We start from the raw sequence: 17,622 nt of genomic DNA, 5'->3' as shown, positions 1-17,622 counted from the left end.
CGTTTTTTTTAAATTTGGTAAGAAATACTCTCCACCTATTGCTTCCCAGAAACCAAGGACACTGGATTCTGAAAAATCCTTATCAGTTGTCGGGTAGACACTCTGATCATCATCCTAAGTGAACCCCTGCAAGTTAAACTGCTCCTTGTGGTCCTTATCTTAGGTTGTTTCCTCAGTGGTTGGCGCATCATAGTCATCACTAGATGTTTTTGTAGTGTGCAATGTGCTCAGTTTTGGATAAGGGCCGACAGCGTTCAGATGATTTAGGTAACTATTGTTGAACTAGATGATGAATGGGGTGGAAATCTTGGGTTCTGCTTTGGTAGTTTTAGGGATGCTGCACAATCAAGTTCATGGCACCTTGGCTTTATAGAAGGTATCATATTTTGGGGCCTGCAGTTGCTTATAAGTGGAGGACCTCATTTATGGGTTTTATGAAATAGGCAGCGCAGCAGCAAGGCCTGTAGCAAAATTAAAGGGCAGATATGTGCTGTATCTAAGAGCTATGGCGCATTCCTGTCCTTTTCCCCAGCGCAGGCACACAATGGGTTGCCTTGCACCAAAGCAAGCACCTTTGCACCATGGTGCAAGAGTGCCTGTGTTGTGGGGATTATTATTTTTGTGCAGGAAGGGAAACCTTCCTGCACAAAAACAATCACAAGAGGCTTTTTTCTCTTTCTATGTGGGCTGCAGAATGTAGCACACACTGAAAGAGGAAAAATGAGGAGAAATAAAGATATTTCTCCTTGTTGTGTCTCCCTTACGCCTCATTTGTTTATGGCGCTGCCTCAGACTTACGATTCTTCGTAAATCTGGGGCAGTGTCAAAAAGCCATGGATGTTGCTGAGAACGCCCTCATGCCGTTCATGCTATTTTTTGCGTGAAAGTGGTGCATATTTATAAGGCAGTGAAAAGCCATGTAACATGGCTTTACGTGGCCTTATAAATATGCCAGTGGCACATTGTGCCACCAGAACGTCCAAAAACTGACGTTCAAGTGGCGGAAAAGTGCCGGTAGGGCCTCATAAATGAAGCGCGAAATGTTTAGTGTGTTTTCTGCTTCACACCTGTATACATGTTTTTATTTTTGAATTATTTTTGGGGGATGGTTGCTTATTGGTTTTGGAAGTTTGGTCATGACCTTGGTCCTTTTCAATTAGCTTTGGAAGAAACTAAATTCCTCGTGCAATGGACGGGGGGTGGAAAGGGATTCCACTGATTCCCCGATTAATTCATCCGTCTTTCCGCTAGTATGAATTATCTTGGGTACCCCAGTGACAAAAGCAGGAGCTTGCAGCCTATGTTTTGTAGCTTTGATTCTTTCTGCCAATTACAGCGAAGGTTGGGGGCTTGAGGATGATGATGCACTTGTATTGGGTTTTATATCTACACGTGGGTCCAATTGGGCTTGGTTTTACATGTGATCCTTTGTGGTTTTGAGAATTTGACTCTGCTAGCTAAGCGCTGAAGTGGTCAAAATCAATGTGTTGGTGTATTTGGAGTTGAAGAAGTGGACTCTTGCTGGTCGTTGTGGTCTGGCCTTTGTGGCTACTCATGTGGAGGAAAGACAAGCAGCAACAATAACCATGATGTTGGGGCTGAAATGACCAAACCATAAGCCACACTGAGGCTACCTTTTTTATAGGCACGCATGAGCATCAACACCCACAAACCCCTGTACACCCCCAGCACCAATTTCCCTCCTCTAGGGGCATGGGGGAATATGGAGCAGTCAGAGTGCAAGTGTCAGTCAGGGGTTAGTGTGGGGGTGGGACCTTGGGTAACCACACAGGGGCATGAGCAAACCTCGCCCCTTCCAAGGCTTACCTGCTTGGTGGTTGTAGATGGTGGCTTCTGCTCCTCAGCGTTTCACTCAGGTGGTTGTGGGGTGCGGTAGCTTTGTGGGGTAGGATGCACTCCCTAGCCATTAGCTGCTATTAATGCTGTTGGTGCTCTCGTCCCAAACCTCCCCTCCCCCGCCTTTGCTTTAGTGAATGGTGCAAAATGGGGTGTACTTAGGAGCACTCCACCTTATTTTCTGAAGCTGTCGACTGATGAACTAGCTGACTGGCAGTTGAAGGGGGGACTCCAGGTGCACTCCCCTGTTTTTGATCCTTTTAATGTGCTGTAGCTGCTGCAGGCCTATGGTCCACCTGCCCATCGGTCTCAGACTCTGCCACTGAATGTAGGCAGCAAATGGCAAGAGGGTTGTGCCCCAGTGATTCCTGGCTCAGTTCGACCTTCCCATGGTTCCCTGAGGCTGCCACTGAGGAGTTGTGCTGCCTCTCCAAAGCGTCACATGTGACCCTGCACAACTTTCATCTTCACTGCTTCCACAGCAGATAGATTCGACCAATTGAAGGTTCTGAATGCTGGCTTGTCTTTTGTCCAGCAATAGAATTCAATTGGAATCTTATATTAATGATAAAGGATGGCATTGAGTATTTTCTCATATCAACCTAAGGACATATGATTCTGACAGTCATACAAATGAAAGGCTTTAATTAGCAATCTAGGAGTCGTCCTACAGAAAATTGGGTGCTTTCCATTTACGATACGTTTAAAAGGATTTATGATCTCTTTTCTAGCCATTGTTCTTTGTGTTGAGGTCCGTGTTGAGGTCCAACTGTAAGGGTCATACACAGCACTCTCATTATTGAGTGGCCATAGCATTTTATTAGCTTAAAACGTTTGTGATGCCTAATTTGATTGTGTTATAGCTTACATCTGAGCCTGTCCTTTTTGTAAAAGACTGAAGTCTTCCTTAAGAAGATTGAAAGCGTATTAAACTATAATGGAAATGATGTACACTCGTTTTGAGAGAGTCTGGAAGTCATTATCGATAACCTCAAATGTGGTCTGCATTATTTGTCTGTCAATTTCCCTAATTCTTCTGAAGTTTCCCTTTCTAATCAAACTTGCTCTTCTTTAATAATGGCATACATTAAAATGGACACAAAATTGTTTTCTTTTTGCAGGATGTGAACCCAGGAGGAAGTTATTTAAGTCCAAGTCTTCACTTAGGGGCCGATTAGGATTGCGGTGAATCCGCATCCCCCAGGCCGGCGGAAGCCACCGCCGGCCCGGAGGATGCAGATTCACCGCTGCGGTGATTGAAAAGACCCCCCGCCAGATTAGGATGGCAGGGGGGGTCATCTGCGGACGGTAAGACCGCCCGCCGCTTTTCCGCCCGGGTCGCCTTCCGACCGTGGCGGAAAAGCTCTAATATGGTGGCGGTGTCTATCAGACACCGCCAGCCATATTAGGATGCATGCGGAAACATGCTTTTCCACGGCGGGTTTTCCGCCGTGGAAAAGCATGTGGTTTTTTGTGTTTGGGGGCCCGTTGCTGGCCCCCAGGGGTGATGGGGGGTGCACATGGGGGGTACCCCCCTGCCTTTGCATGCACAAAGCGGCAGGCACCGCGTGGTGCCTGCCACTTTGTGCATGCAAAGGGGAAACATGCATATTTAACATTGCGAAGGGTGCTGCTTCAAGCAGCACCCGCCGCAATGTTAACTATACGGGATGTGACCGCCAGGGAGGCGCTCACATCCTAATTCCGAGGGAGGGAACGCCGCTGGCCCTGCGGACAGTCCCTCCACCTCGGGGGTGGCAGACGGACGCAGGTCCGTCTGCCATCCTAATAGGCCCCTAAATTTGGACAGGTGGTCTTTTACAACCTTCAAACTGGAATGAGCCAGCCATCACTGACACAGCTTACAAACACTATATGATGTCACTGTTACGCTGAACTATTTCTTAACTTGAGGGTATTTTCTGTTTACTTAGGGATCAGCAGCTTTAGAAAGAAATCTGTTCATACATATATTAGAATCTATCGGCCATAAGACAATTCCATTGTAATCAATGTATTCAAATTAGTACTGTTTTAAATCATATCATCAAGTTCTGAATCTATAATGCTTTTTTTCCAGTTCCAGTTTAGGAATTGTATAAAATTTCCTTTGGCAATGGATAGTGTCTTTGGATAGCCGGTAAATGCACATCTCATATATGTAGTCTGCTGAGCAGTGTTGTTCAAACACATCATTTCTCTGGGAATCATGCATGTACTACATAAAGCTTCAGTGTCTCTCATTTGCCAAAAAAATGTATCCCTAAATGCTCTTTTTATTTATACTTTATTTCCAATACTGATAACGTTGTACAGCAAGTGATTCAAAAAATTGTGCAGTGAATGTATGATCTGTGATTAGTGATCAGAATCTTTTTGGTTTTTGGACATAATTAAAGGCAGATGGTTTACAGGGTGATTTTTGTATAAATGGAAGGAGATCTATAATGATGAAAACAAAAAACAATCTTGATGATTTTTAGCATTCAAATAATGATCTTCATTATCTAGTGTAGCATACAAAGACAAAGCATACATTCGTTTTTTAACAGCATTTATTCCCATGAGTTTGCAGGGAGAATTTTCTCAGGTGAGAGTTTAACATTCCCCAGTAGAGTAATACAGAAAAGATTTGTACATTATGGGAGTAGCCAGTCCCTTATTATAAACTTTGGGCCATATGTACTAACATTTTGCGTCATGGTTGCACCACTTTTGTGGCATATCCAAGAGGCAAAATGCTATTAGATATTTACAAAGTCATGTAAGGGGCGATTTGCTCCGCCTTACGTGGCTTTGTAAAAAACAAATTACGCAATGCAGTGGCTTGTACTGCATTGTGTCACATTTCATTCTGCGAGGCGTTCCATGGATGGAATCACGAGCGTTCCCATGCTTCCACCAATGGATTTCATGCGATTTACAAAGTTTTGTAAACCTGGGATTGCGTGAAATCTCAAGGAGAATTTTGTTTTCTCCTCGTTATTTGCTCTTTTTATGTGTGATGCAGTCTGCAGCACACAGAGAAATGGGAAAACGCCTCGAGAGATTGTTTTGTGCAGGAATGTATCCCTTCCTGCACAAAATCAACTCTCCTTGCAACGCAGGCAATCTTGCACCGTGGTACAAGGGTGCCTGCAGTGGTGCTAGGCTGCCTAAAGGGGGCTATTATAAGGAGAGAGCAGAATTGCTCCACATCTTGTAAATATGGAGCATTTCTGCCCTCTCCCTTTCATGCAACACAACACAGCAGCTTTGCTTGCTGCCCTGCATTGTGTGAACGTTTAGTAAATGTGGCCCTATGTGTCTATAGCTTAAGGTGCTGAGAACAACCCTAATTACTAGGTTTGTTGTATTATCTGAAGCTCGTAAATATTTAGGGCCATATTTACAATGAACTAACGCTGCGTGGTGCCACAAGCCATACTTCCGAAGCAAAGGGATGGGTCATATTTACAACAATATAACTTAAAGGGCGCCTGCGTTGTGGGGATGATTATTTTAGGAAGGAAGACCTTCCTGCACAAAAACAATCACAAAAGGTGTTTTCCTCTTTCTATGTGTGCTGCAGAATGCTGCACGTGTAGAAAGAGGAAACAATGAGGAGAAATATTGGTATTTCTCCTCATTGCACCTCCTTATGCCACCCCTTGGGAGGCGTAGGATTCTGACGGATTCCCAGGTTTACGAAACGTTGTAGATCTGGGAATGCAGCAGAATCCATAGGTGTTGCATGGATTCTGCTGCATCACAAAAAAAGTAATGCCCCGGCGGCGCAAAGGAGTTGTAAATATGCACCTTGGTCTCTAACATGCATGTTAGCTGTAAGATAGCTGTATGTGTTTGTGTCCAATGTTTTTTTAGAAAACCTGGCAGTGAATAAATTGTAAAAGTACTTCACTCTGTCAGCATAATGAGGGAAGTAAGCCCACCTGAAGTTCAGAAATCTGATCAGGACATGTAACTTCCTCAATGTGTTCAGAGGTTATAAAGTACCACATTTCTGTAGAAAGTCGGGTGCCAATTCTTTACCCTCACTGGATAGCTCACACCCATGAAAACTCACATTCAAATATGGCACTGAACATTGATTCTGCACCCATGTCGGGTCAAAAGAGTCACTATTAGGTCCACCCTTTCCATGTGTTCAGTCAGGGCATTGTATGTAACATATATATTATCAATGTATGATAGCGCCAAAGAATCCTCTTGTAAGAGCTCCATAATTCTTGCTGCAAAGAGCCCAGAGCTATTTTTATACCCAAAAGGCAAACATGTATAATCATACTAAAAATCACTGAAGTAAAAAGCAGTTAGAAAGTAATATTCAGGCTCTATATTTCGACTAAAGAATCCACTAGGTATATCCAAATCTGTTTTATATTTTCATCACTAAGTTCATCATTAGTCCGGCACCACAAATGTCTTATACAGCATGTATGCACGCATGTTCATTTTCATTTCTATAATCCAAATTCAAAATGAGACATGGTGTTTCAATACCAGAAAAAGAAGGGTGTTCATTGTAGAACTGCATGGGACTATTACACCTTGATATTGTAGCTGATCGACTATAGCTTTCATATTACATTTGCTCCTGGCTTCAAAGGAACCTGGGCTGACTCCTTAAAGGAACTGCATGTGGAACAGATTTTTGTCCCACTCCACTTGGTTTCTATAGAACACAGGAGCCTGCTTCAATGTGCACTGATGTGCATATTTTTCCATGATTTCTTCAAATACTAAAGAGGAAAATGCCTGCAGTTTCACCTCCTCACCTTGATGTACGTCCCTTATGAAAGGCAGAGGCTAGCCACCCTTTTCAAGAAGTATATCATAAGCATCCAATAAATGTAGCCAGAATACAGCTTTTATTCTGTACAGAATGTCCCTCTCAATCTGTAGTGCTACCTTATGTATTTTTTAGTTGGGGTTAACATCAGATACTCTTTGAGAGACTGGCAAACTATAGTCGCTTCTGCTGTGATGTCCAGAAATGCTACCATCTAAGTCCTGTTCCAGAAGTATTCGTAGTTTACAGGGCATGTTTTGCTGCTAGACCCTGTGCTGCAAGAAAGGGAGAGGAGGAATGTGCCATATTTAACATTATATACACAATAGGCTGCCTTGCGCCAATGCAGGCAGCCCTGCTCTGTGGTGCAAGGGTAACTCCATTATAGGCAGAATCTGAATCAGGAAGTGCAGGACATGGGCCCCTTGTTCACTATGCCACTGGATTCTAACTAGCCTGACTGATGAGGGGTGCTACTCCGAAACCAGTCCCAGGATGCTTGCTTCCGGTTCAGGGAACACCCGGCTTGGCAGTTCGGTCTGGACTGTTCCCATGAGGGACAGGTTCAAGACTGATTTGCGTATAGTTGGGTCTGTAATGAGGTGGCGAAGTGAGCTAAAGAACAATGATGGATTCAAACCAGATCTGTGACTGGGGGTAAGTGTCTGAAAAGTTTCAGCGCTCCATCCATCATCTTTTTGTGTTTGCTTTGTTCGCCTCTAAGTTGGCAGAGTATGCCCAGACGTGGGTCCCTTGTTCACTTTGCCACTGGATTCAAACTATCCTGGCTTATGAGGGGTGTTACCCCGAATCCGGTGCCAGGATGCTTGTTTCCGGTCGGGAAAGACCTGGCTTGGCAGTACAGTATGGACTGTTCCCATTAGGCACAGGGTCAAGACTGATTTGATTATGTCTGGGTCTGTAATGAGGTGGTGAAGTGAGCTAAAGAACGATGATGGCTTTAACCGAGATCTGTGATTGGGAGTGCCATTAGGCACAGGGTCAAGACTGATTTGATTATGTCTGGGTCTGTAATGAGGTGGTGAAGTGAGCTAAAGAACGATGATGGCTTTAACCGAGATCTGTGATTGGGAGTGAGTGTCTGAAATATTTCAGTGCTACCTCAATCATCTCTTTGTGTTTGCTTTGTTCGCCTCTAAGTTGGCAGAGTATGCCCAGACGTGGGTCCCTTGTTCACTTTGCCAATGGGTTCAAACTAGCCTGACTTATGAGGGATGTTACCCCGAAACTGGTCCCAGGATACTTTTTCCTGTCCACGAAAGACCTGGCTTGGCAATTCGAGATGGACTGTTCCCATGAGGCACAGGGTCAAGACTTATTTGCATATGGCTGGGTCTGAAATGGGGTGGCAAAGTGAGCTAAAGAACAATGGAGGATTTAACCCAGATCTGTGACTGGGGGTGAGTGTCGGAAAAGTTCCAGTGCTCCGTCTATCACCTCTTTGTGTTTGCAGTGCAGAAAGGGACACCTTCCTGCACAAAAACAATCCTCAGAGGCTTTTTAAAGATATTTGTCCTTGTTACGCCTCCCCTGAGAACGCATAGCATTTTGATACATTTCCAGTTTTTGCCAGTCCAAGTAAATCAGGGAATGTGCCAAAATCCATGGGTGGATGTATGGGAACACACACGCTCCACCCATGGGAGCCTTGCTTGGCTTGGTAAATCTCATTATAGGATTTGCGTTGCCCTACGTTCACTTGCTCGATGCAAGGACAGCGCAAAACACAAATAAATATGGGCCTCAGTCTGCCCACTTCTTTCTGCCCATTTACTGTCCTCAAAGTGCTATAAATAGCAGAAAGAATGGCTATCAGAGTACTGCTACTGGTCTGGGATTTTGACTTTTTCATGGTCCCTTAAATTATATTCTCCCCTATTAGACCCCTGCCTTGAGGGAGATCAGGTCGTGTTTTTTTGTTTTTTTTTGCTTGCTGCTTTTTTTTAGTCTCTGGCATGACTTTCTCCTTCCCAGAACCCTCACACTCTTTCTTTACTTTGAGGTGCAATTTACTAGCCCCGAACCTTACATATCAGAGCCCACAGAGGTGTAAACTTTTATATAATCCTTGGAAGTTCCTGTTCATTATCCTTATGAGGAAATGGCTGCTGACCGCTGGCGTTCTTCCAGACCTGCGGTTGCCCGGCAAACATTACTCAGAACTATGAAAGAGACTGTCTTAAAATTTCAAATCAATTTCATCCCTTAATCAAGCAGCTTCATGCTGATTAGGTTTCGCCTGGCGTTAGCAGCACGCATGTGCTGCTCTCTCCCTGAAAGGGCTTCTTGGAATCAATACGGTTCCAGAAGTCGTGTGTCCGCATCTACAATTGTCATTGGCGTGCGTCGGTTTTCATCACTAATTATGCCAAACATGCTTCCTTGATTGCACTGGATGGTTTTTAGTACCTCCTGGTTGCCACCCAGTCCGCTTTAGGCCACGCCCACCGGGATTGGATGTTTTACTGGCAGAGTGAGACGACGGCTTTAATATTTACTCGTGGCACTTTTTTTTTTACTATTGCATGCGTCTGTGTGTGGGGTGCATTTACCACTATTAGGTAATGTTTAACTGAATGTTTTGTTTGATATCGGCTTTGTTATTGGCAATCTTCTTTTTATACGCTTCAGTCGTGATGTGTTGCGTGTGGAATGCATTTTATTCATTACACGCTATCTTTTGAGTATACTCTTGAGGCGCGGTGTCTTGCGTGTGGCTGCATTTTGTTACTTGCAACATTGTTCTCTGCTATCTTGTTACTATACGTTGTCGTTGTTACTATACGTTGTTGTTGTCTTGCATGTGGGAAGCATTTTGTTATTTAAAACATTGTTGTTACATGCTTGAGGCGCGTGGTGCTTGCTGGGTTTTTTTTTTACGATTTCACGCGATGTTGCGTATGTGATGCATTTATAACTATTAGCATGACTAAACAAAGTGGTTATACTTGCAAGAAAACATCTGTTGTGCTCAAGTTTTGGAGATTGGCTGCATACAACGACGGGAGTTTAGAATGGTATTTGTCCTAACATCCTGCACTGTAGTTGGTGGATCTCACAAGCTTCAAAGAGACCAGCCTGCCCCGGGGTTGTTTTAACATCCTGCGCTGTGGTTGCTGGATCTCACAAGCTTAAAAGAAACCAACCTGCTCCTTGGTTGGTTGGTGTATTTCACTGTGTTCAGAGATATCACCCTGCCCTGCGGCCAGTGTTATTTGCTCACCCACTCCCATTTTCTTTGCATTCCGGTACTCTGAGTGACAGAGAATGCGAACCCACAAGAGGCTGCATGTAAAGTAACGCACGGAGCTGAGTGCGCATTTTAGGCCTGGCGAGGGGCATGTTGAGGTCTCGGGATTGTGGGCAGCATAGCGCTGAGAGGCGTTCTCCGTCAAGTCAAGTCACCCAGTCTTCAGAGCGGCCCCCGTAAACTTCCTCCTCCCAGTTGCTCCCGGACATCTTCGGTGTTTCTTGTCCCCCGGGGTGGGACAGTTAGCCTGAAAAGTGCGCCTTAATAGACGGCAGACAGCCCCCTTTATATTTCGAAGACGTGTCGCAAACGCGGACACAGGAGAGCCAATGTAAATAACAAGCATTAAAATGCAATAGGTGTCGCCTTTTATAAAGTTGCAGCCATTTGCTTTGCTATACAACACCATTTGCAAAGCAATTGGCTTTCACTTAATCAAAGGCGAGACCTATTTCATTTTCAATGCTTGTTTCGTACCTGTCTCAACACCACCGGCAGCATCTCCAATGAGCCTGTGCCATGCATAGCAGTATAAATATTCACAAATGCACTGGAATACATGTTGAACTCTTCTGTGGGTAGTACCATCGCAGAGGGAAGCAACATGGTTAGGATTCTATGCTTATCCTAGGTGCCGTACGAAGATAGACCTCTTCCAATTGACTGATTATGGGAGCAATTCAGAATGGAATTTCATCTCACTTTGTGGGTGCTTTGCTCACAATAGCGTTAATAGTCTGTGGACTGATTAACTGTACTGTGGCATGCATAGTGTGTGCTGATTAAGGAGCACATGCTTCCATAGCAGTGATTCGTAAGATATACTGTTGAAGTTGTCTGTAGAGAGCCATTACATGTGTTAGTAACTGTATTACTTCTGCAAGTGTCAGGCTCACTGAATCAAAATATGGCGTATACCCAGCCAATACAGACTAGGTGACCCCATCATTGCTTATGGGGCCCATTCTAATGTTCTGCACTACATGCGGAAGTTGACTACCAAATCATGCTTGGTGTTCTTGATTTTCTAGCAGGACATTTACGTCTCAATAATGTTTATAATTAGCTGTTATTGTGCAGGTCTGTATGTAAGAAAATTCTCAGTATTGAGATCTACAGCATCAAACTCCACCAATGAATAAAATATTTCTAAGGGGTAGGAACCATATGTATTTACAACAAATGTTACCCCACCCCAGTGTTGGGGACACCCCTAACAAGGAGACGTGCCTGGTGACTGTGACTGGTACCCTGGAATTTTCCACTATCAAAACAGGAGCTTGTGCATTTTTCAACAAATGGATTAAATTAATATGATTCAAACAACACAAATGACAAATGGAGAATAACTTTCTATAAGAGCCTAACAAACCTATGGCAAATAGGAAGCACCTAGCTCACCATAAGGTGGTACCCAATATTATAACAGACATTTTCACTAATTGTAATACTTATTTTCTTGACTGTTCCCTCCACAATTGCTCAAGGAACTAGAAAACGTGTGCACGGAGTTCAGGCACCAAACTATACGTTTTCCAGATCACTTTAGAATACAGGGTTTGCTTTTCTAGACCCTCTGGCACAAAGGACTCAGTTAAAATGCCAACCCAAAACAGTAAACCAGCTGGGCTGCAACCATTCTACTGAGCAATATTTGAATGAGTTGGTTTTTTCAGGTAACGGTGAATCCCATGAGAGATTACAAAGATAGTTAGTGGAACTCCAAACCCATTTCATTAAAGAATATTATACTCACAAACACTAGAAAATGAGGAATACTTTTTAAAGATTTCTTTTCAAATCAAAACCCTATTCTAGTGCACACGATATGAATTGCAACTAGAATTAAGACAAATAAAATGGCTGCAGCAATGTTTACTAAAACATGAATTAAAGGAAAAACCTCAACATAATTGTTGTATGCTTTTATAGCAATTCTACCTTAGTTCTGCTACTCCTAAGCACTATGCTAATTCTAGCACAGCAGAAACTTAAAAGCTATTTTGAGTTTCAGAGATGATTCAAACCCACATCCCTGTTTGAATGAGAAGGCTGGTGTTCAGTTTGATAGCAAAGCCTGCTATTCTTTTTGCACATGAGCTACTGAGCTTGATAATCACAACAATCGAAAGCCAGCTGCCTCCTTCCGGGGCACCCTTCAGTTAAAATTAGAGATATGCTTCTGCACTGCCTGCACCATTTTCCCCTAGAATGAAGGTTCCTCTCTTAACACCTCACTTTTTTCTGCTCAGCTGTTATAGCATTACTTCACTGTCGTTCGAACTCGGAGATTAAACAATTAGCAGAGAGTGGCCTGGTGCCCTTTTACTCTTTTTCATTCCACGTGACTGCGTTCTGTTGAATAATAACAATAAATGAAACACATAGATATCAACCTTCAACAACTCATGTAAAATCAATAACACATAATGCAGTACATAACAGTCACCTTTTAGATTAAATATTGTGACTATATTTAAACAAACTTAATTATCACGTTACACAAAGAAATAATATAAACTAAATATACATTCTGTACTAACCATATGTATTCACGTTTAATTAACTAACACATGTCACTCGAGAGGGGGAGTATTCTGAAGAGAACAGTCATAATATTTGTGACAGCTAGAATGCCAGAAGTGATAGGAGTTGGGAGAGAAGAGCCCTAGTTTTCCTTTTGGGCCACACAATATGTATGGTGTCCATTAGACCCCATATCCTCACACTTCAGGTCATGGGCCCAGCATTCTATGCAGGCCCTAAAATAGGAGGTGTCATGAGATCTGTTGCTAATTCAGGTGTGCAAGCCTGCGTGACACATCAAGAGCTGAAGCTTACGTGTGGGTATATGGTCCAGGTCAGCTGGGCTGCAGGTCCTCATGCCTCCTGGGCTGGTTCTTCTTTCAGTCAATTCTCCTTGCAGTTTAAAGGCTCACCCAAGCCTCTGCTCTTCTCTTCAAGTTGTGGGTCGTACTAGTAGCAGCAGATTCACTTCTCTTCTTCCTACATTGCACCACAGCCTAAGGTTCCACAAGTCCAGGTCCCAACTTCTAGTAGAACTGCACTAGAGGGCCAACAGACCTGCTTCTCTTCGCTTTTCAGGGCACTGCGGGTGAAGGTTCCTCAAGCCTTAGTGTCAGACTTGAGGGGAATGTGATAGAATCCAAAATATCCAGGTTTTTGGCAGACTCTAAAATCAAGGTTATGACAAAATCTTTCAGCTGAATAGAAAAGTCTGTTCTAAACGAGTACAAAATCTGGATTTGGCGGGTCAATGCTGGTCCAATACTGGTCACAACAAATGCAAATCCTGGTTCTCCAACATTGGTACTTATCCCCTACTGGCAGAAAGCAGAGTAAGAACAAGTACTAAAACTGGTTCTGGAGGGTCAACAGGAAGCCACGTCCCAATAAGTCCATGAGCCACATTTGACTTTAAAAGGTGCAGTGAATCAGCTACCTCTGCAGTCTTCTTCTGGCTCTTTTCATTTTGGCAGGAGTGAGGGACACTCTAGATACCTGCAAAACAAGTAAGGAAGTCTCTTGTGATGCTGTCAGGGGCTTGGCTCAGTCACACCTTCCATACTGGGGCCCTCTCCACAGATAATTGTCCATCATAACCATGTGCTAGAAATCTTATAAAGTGAAATAACCAAAACCCAATCGGCATTTTATAAATAAACCGCACTCTCCAAAAAAGTAATGCCATCACAAGCACACAGGAACTGCATGTCTCTCTATCCTGCAAATATGACAAAGGCAGGAGCCACAGCACACTGCAGTGCTTAATTTGTAAAAAAAAAAAAAAAAAAGAAAGTTTTGTTCAGAAGCCTGTAGCCTGCGCTATCAAAGGTCAGGGTGCCAAATACCAAGGCTGGGTAGTCTTGATTTCATCTAATGCCTCGTTAATCCACCACCAGACACTACCTGTTTCCATATCTATCTCTTTCAGCTTCTTTTTCACCCCTGCCTTCTTTCTTTGTCAGTCTTTTGTCCATTGTTGTCTTCCTCCTTCCTTTCCCATTTTGTGCTTTTCTTTCTCTTGCTGTGGATAAAAGTATTCCAGTCCCCAAAACATGAGTGCTGATAGGCTCTACCTTTCATCACCGGGTCACATTATGTACTGATACTACCGATGCAAGGGAAATGTATTAACATATAACAAGCCAGGTAAATGATGTAAGAAGAATTCAGTGCATTACATCAAATACAGATCTTCAGATAACAAAGATCAGGGAAAGTAGAGGAAGGAAATATCAAAGGAAACAAAGATTAGTGATATTCATTGGGCAAGGGACACAAGTGAGTCAAGAAATATAAATGTATCATTGGAAAGACCAACAGATCTGGCTCTAATTAAAAGTGCCTCCCCACTGATTGGTATGTTTTGTGCACTTTAGGAAGGGGCAAGTGCCTGAATGCAAGAGTGGGTCAATAGGTAGATGAGTTGATGCATGAATGCAAGATTGAGTGACAAGCTGCATTGAGGGATGGATGACTGAGACCGATGAAATGGTACTTTCAGTTAGATGCCCAACCTTTTGGCTTTGCCAGTAATTCAGTTGGAAACCCGTGTCAGTTTATTAAGATTATGGTCCTGAAGAAATGTGAAGCTGTTTACAAAAATATGGTTAACGATGTGATATATGCCAATATTGCTGCAAGCAGAAGCACATTCTAAAAATTTAGCATTCTGCTATCTTTTCATTTATTCTGGAATTCGAACATTGTTAATAAATACAGCGATTGTTGGGAATCATATAAAAAATATGTGCACGGAACATGAGCTGCTAAAGATGTGAACTCGCTCCGCCCCCAAAGAACAATGTCAGTATGTCCACTGACACAAACTGTGTAAATGAGTCCACCATGACAACCCACTGCTAGCAGAGTTATTCCATTGGCTTTTCCAGTTTGGTAGGAAGGGACTGCACAGTTTTGTGCTACATTCACGGCAATTTGTGCACAGACCAAGTTTAACTCAGATCAGAATCAAAGCTTTACACTTTGGCGGGAGATGGAATAAGGGGCACACCATAGTGCATCTGGGCTCACTTATACTTCTGGGTCCTGCCAATGCATACCCCTACTTCAACAAATATCTTGCACTGTAGCTCATTGGAAACAAACATGGAGATGTACCAGGCAAACTGCCATCAGATTCACACCACTAAAAAAAGAGCTTTCATTATAACATTCAGTTTTATTACAAGCACGTTTAGTGTGTAGGACTGACAAAGATTTTTTTCTATTCCACAACCAGAAGACGAAAATGTGAGTTAGGTGTACCCATTCATTTTGTGTTTTTACAAAAACAGGAAGTGTTGTTTTGATAAAAGTTACTTCTACTTTCCCTAGTTTCATTATTGCTGTACTCAGAGTATACTGTGCTGTACACTTCACTGAATAATACATGTTCATGCAAAGGCATTGGGTACATCTGTGACAGTCTACCATGTGAGGAGTCCACGATAAACCGTGAGCTGAAAAAGGATGCAGCAACTTGCACTGACAGTGGTGCAGCCAGTCTCTGTTTCTCTCTCTCTCGCTCTCTTTCTCTCTCTCTCTCTCTCTCTCTCTCTCTCTTTCTCTCTCTCTTCTCTCTCCCTCTCTCCCTCTCTCCCCTCTCTCTCTCTCTCTCTCTCTCTCTCTCTCTCTCTCTCTCTCTCTCTCTCTCTCCCTCCCTCCCTCCCGCCTGCTCTCCCTCCCTCCCTCCCTCCCTTGAATGCAGCCTGTGGTACTGCAAGGCCAACCTGTGAGGCACAGTAACAGTAGGGCAAGCCATGGAGATTGAGGCGCCTCTTTTGAAAAACAAAGAGGTGCAGAGGCAGGTCCCTCAGTGGTTTGGGAGCACCTTGGAACAAAAGGAAGCAAAGGCAGAGGACATACCATTGACAAAAATGTGGAACAAACCGCAACACGTCCACAACAGAACACAGGACACAACTAGTGCCGCTTGTATGTAGAAACTGGCCTTTCACATTTGGCATTGCAGGGAAATGTGAGTTGATAGTGTACAAGTACAAACATACATCCGTTATGTTGTCGAAATGTCCACTGTCCCCCATCAAATAGGCTGCTCCTCCCGAACAGCCACAATGTACACAGTCATGCAGTCTGTATGAAAACATGTACAGTGTGACAACAGACATGTGAACACATTGTTAAACTGCATCTCCCCTTCACATTGCAGAGGGAGAATCAACACCTCCTGCAGACCACCCCAAACCTCTCTTCTCTGATGACGAAGAGGACCACTACAGCCTCGACTCTGACGCCCTCCAACAGTTCATAGAGAGCATCCGCGGCCCACCTCCAGGAGCAGGGCAGCCCAGCTGCTACGAGGAGACCCCACCCTCTGCACAGACTACAAAGCAGGCAGCACCCACCACCACGGCTGCTTCCCAGGACCCCCACGAAGAACACATGGCCTTCCAATGCCGTGTGTTCGGGTACCAGGAGAATCTGACTGAACAGGTGTGGGTGGGCTTCGACCGCATGGCAGCCAAACTAGATGCCATACGTGGGTGTCTAAGTCCCATCAGGGACCACTCATGGTCCCTACTAGACACCCACAGTCTGCTCTATGCTCTCCAATGGACCATGGCTGACATCGCTGGAGCCCTGACTCAGAGACTAGAACAATTGTCCAGTCAGAGTGGCTCTAGCGATGTCACACGGGAGTTGAGACACATGCGGAGGTTAATGGAGACCATGGGGCGGACACAGGTGGAAAGAGCGGCTGCCATGGCTGTACACCAGCGAGAGGTAACTGGATTTCTCAATGACCTCAGGACCATCCTCATGGCATTGCTGCCACAAGGCCTGGTCTGATGCATGCTGCTGCTACCACTACATCCACATCTCCGCACCCTGAAGTGTCAGTGCCACACAGAGTGGCAGACATTCCACCTCCAACCCATGAGTTATCACTGCCACACAGTGCTGGAGACAGAACACCACCACCCACACGTGAGGCACATGAGACAGCAGAGGATGAAGATGTAGATAAAAACTGCCTTACTGGTAAGAAGAAAACTGTAGCAGTCATCTCCGCCATATGGCCTGTTTCTGCTTGGTTCTGCCCTCTGCATCATCACCTTCCACTGTCCCCCGATACACTCTGCGACACTCACCTTGGACCTCGACATGGACTGCCATATTCTGTTTGATCGCCAATGACACAGCAAACGGACTGCAGAGTGAACTCTTCCTCTTGCTTTTGACTTGTCATTCCCTGAAGGACTCTGGCTGGCCCTCCACGGGCCATTATTGTAAAGTGGGGTTTGCGTGGCCCTCTACTGCTCCAGCTGCAACACTCCACTGAATGTGCATTAAACATTCAGAATCACACAGATGTCTCATGTCTTTGATCAAGTGTTGAAGTATGGATGAATATAGGCTCATTCATCCATATGTGATTCCCCTTTAAGTCCATGTTACTCGTGTCGTTGGACTTGGGTCACAGGGTGATACATTGCCGAATGCGGTCCGGGTGGCGCTGACACAACAACAGGGACACACACATTAGTTACTTCCTTGTCCAGCCCAGTAGAGAACCACTCCCAGAGCCCTGGGGTCATTGTTCAAACCCTTACGCTGGACTGGCATACGCCAGGCCAGGCCAGCCCACTCCACTCACGCTCACAGGGGGGGAGACGACAATGCTACATGTGCCAGGTCTTCCCTGTAGTGAGCT

The 17,622-nt window shown here is 44.4% G+C and overlaps 1 protein-coding gene across 3 annotated transcripts in view; it reads right to left on the bottom strand.

Moving 5' to 3' along the window:
- SLC25A53 (solute carrier family 25 member 53) overlaps positions 1-17,622 on the bottom strand; it is a 209,849-nt gene that overhangs the window by 60,807 nt on the left and 131,420 nt on the right. The window contains exon 1 of one of the 3 annotated variants that reach the window (XM_078685901.1): positions 12,762-12,872. The exons of the other annotated variants lie outside the window; for them this stretch is intronic. The gene's annotated coding sequence lies outside the window, so the exon portion shown is untranslated. Of the gene's footprint in view, positions 1-12,761; positions 12,873-17,622 lie in introns of those variants that run through there. 3 annotated transcript variants of the gene reach the window in all.

This window comes from Lissotriton helveticus, chromosome 4_1 (genome assembly GCF_964261635.1).
Source record: "Lissotriton helveticus chromosome 4_1, aLisHel1.1, whole genome shotgun sequence".
NCBI classification, from domain to species: Eukaryota; Metazoa; Chordata; class Amphibia; order Caudata; family Salamandridae; genus Lissotriton; species Lissotriton helveticus.
This window is presented reverse-complemented; position numbering and strand designations above follow the sequence as displayed.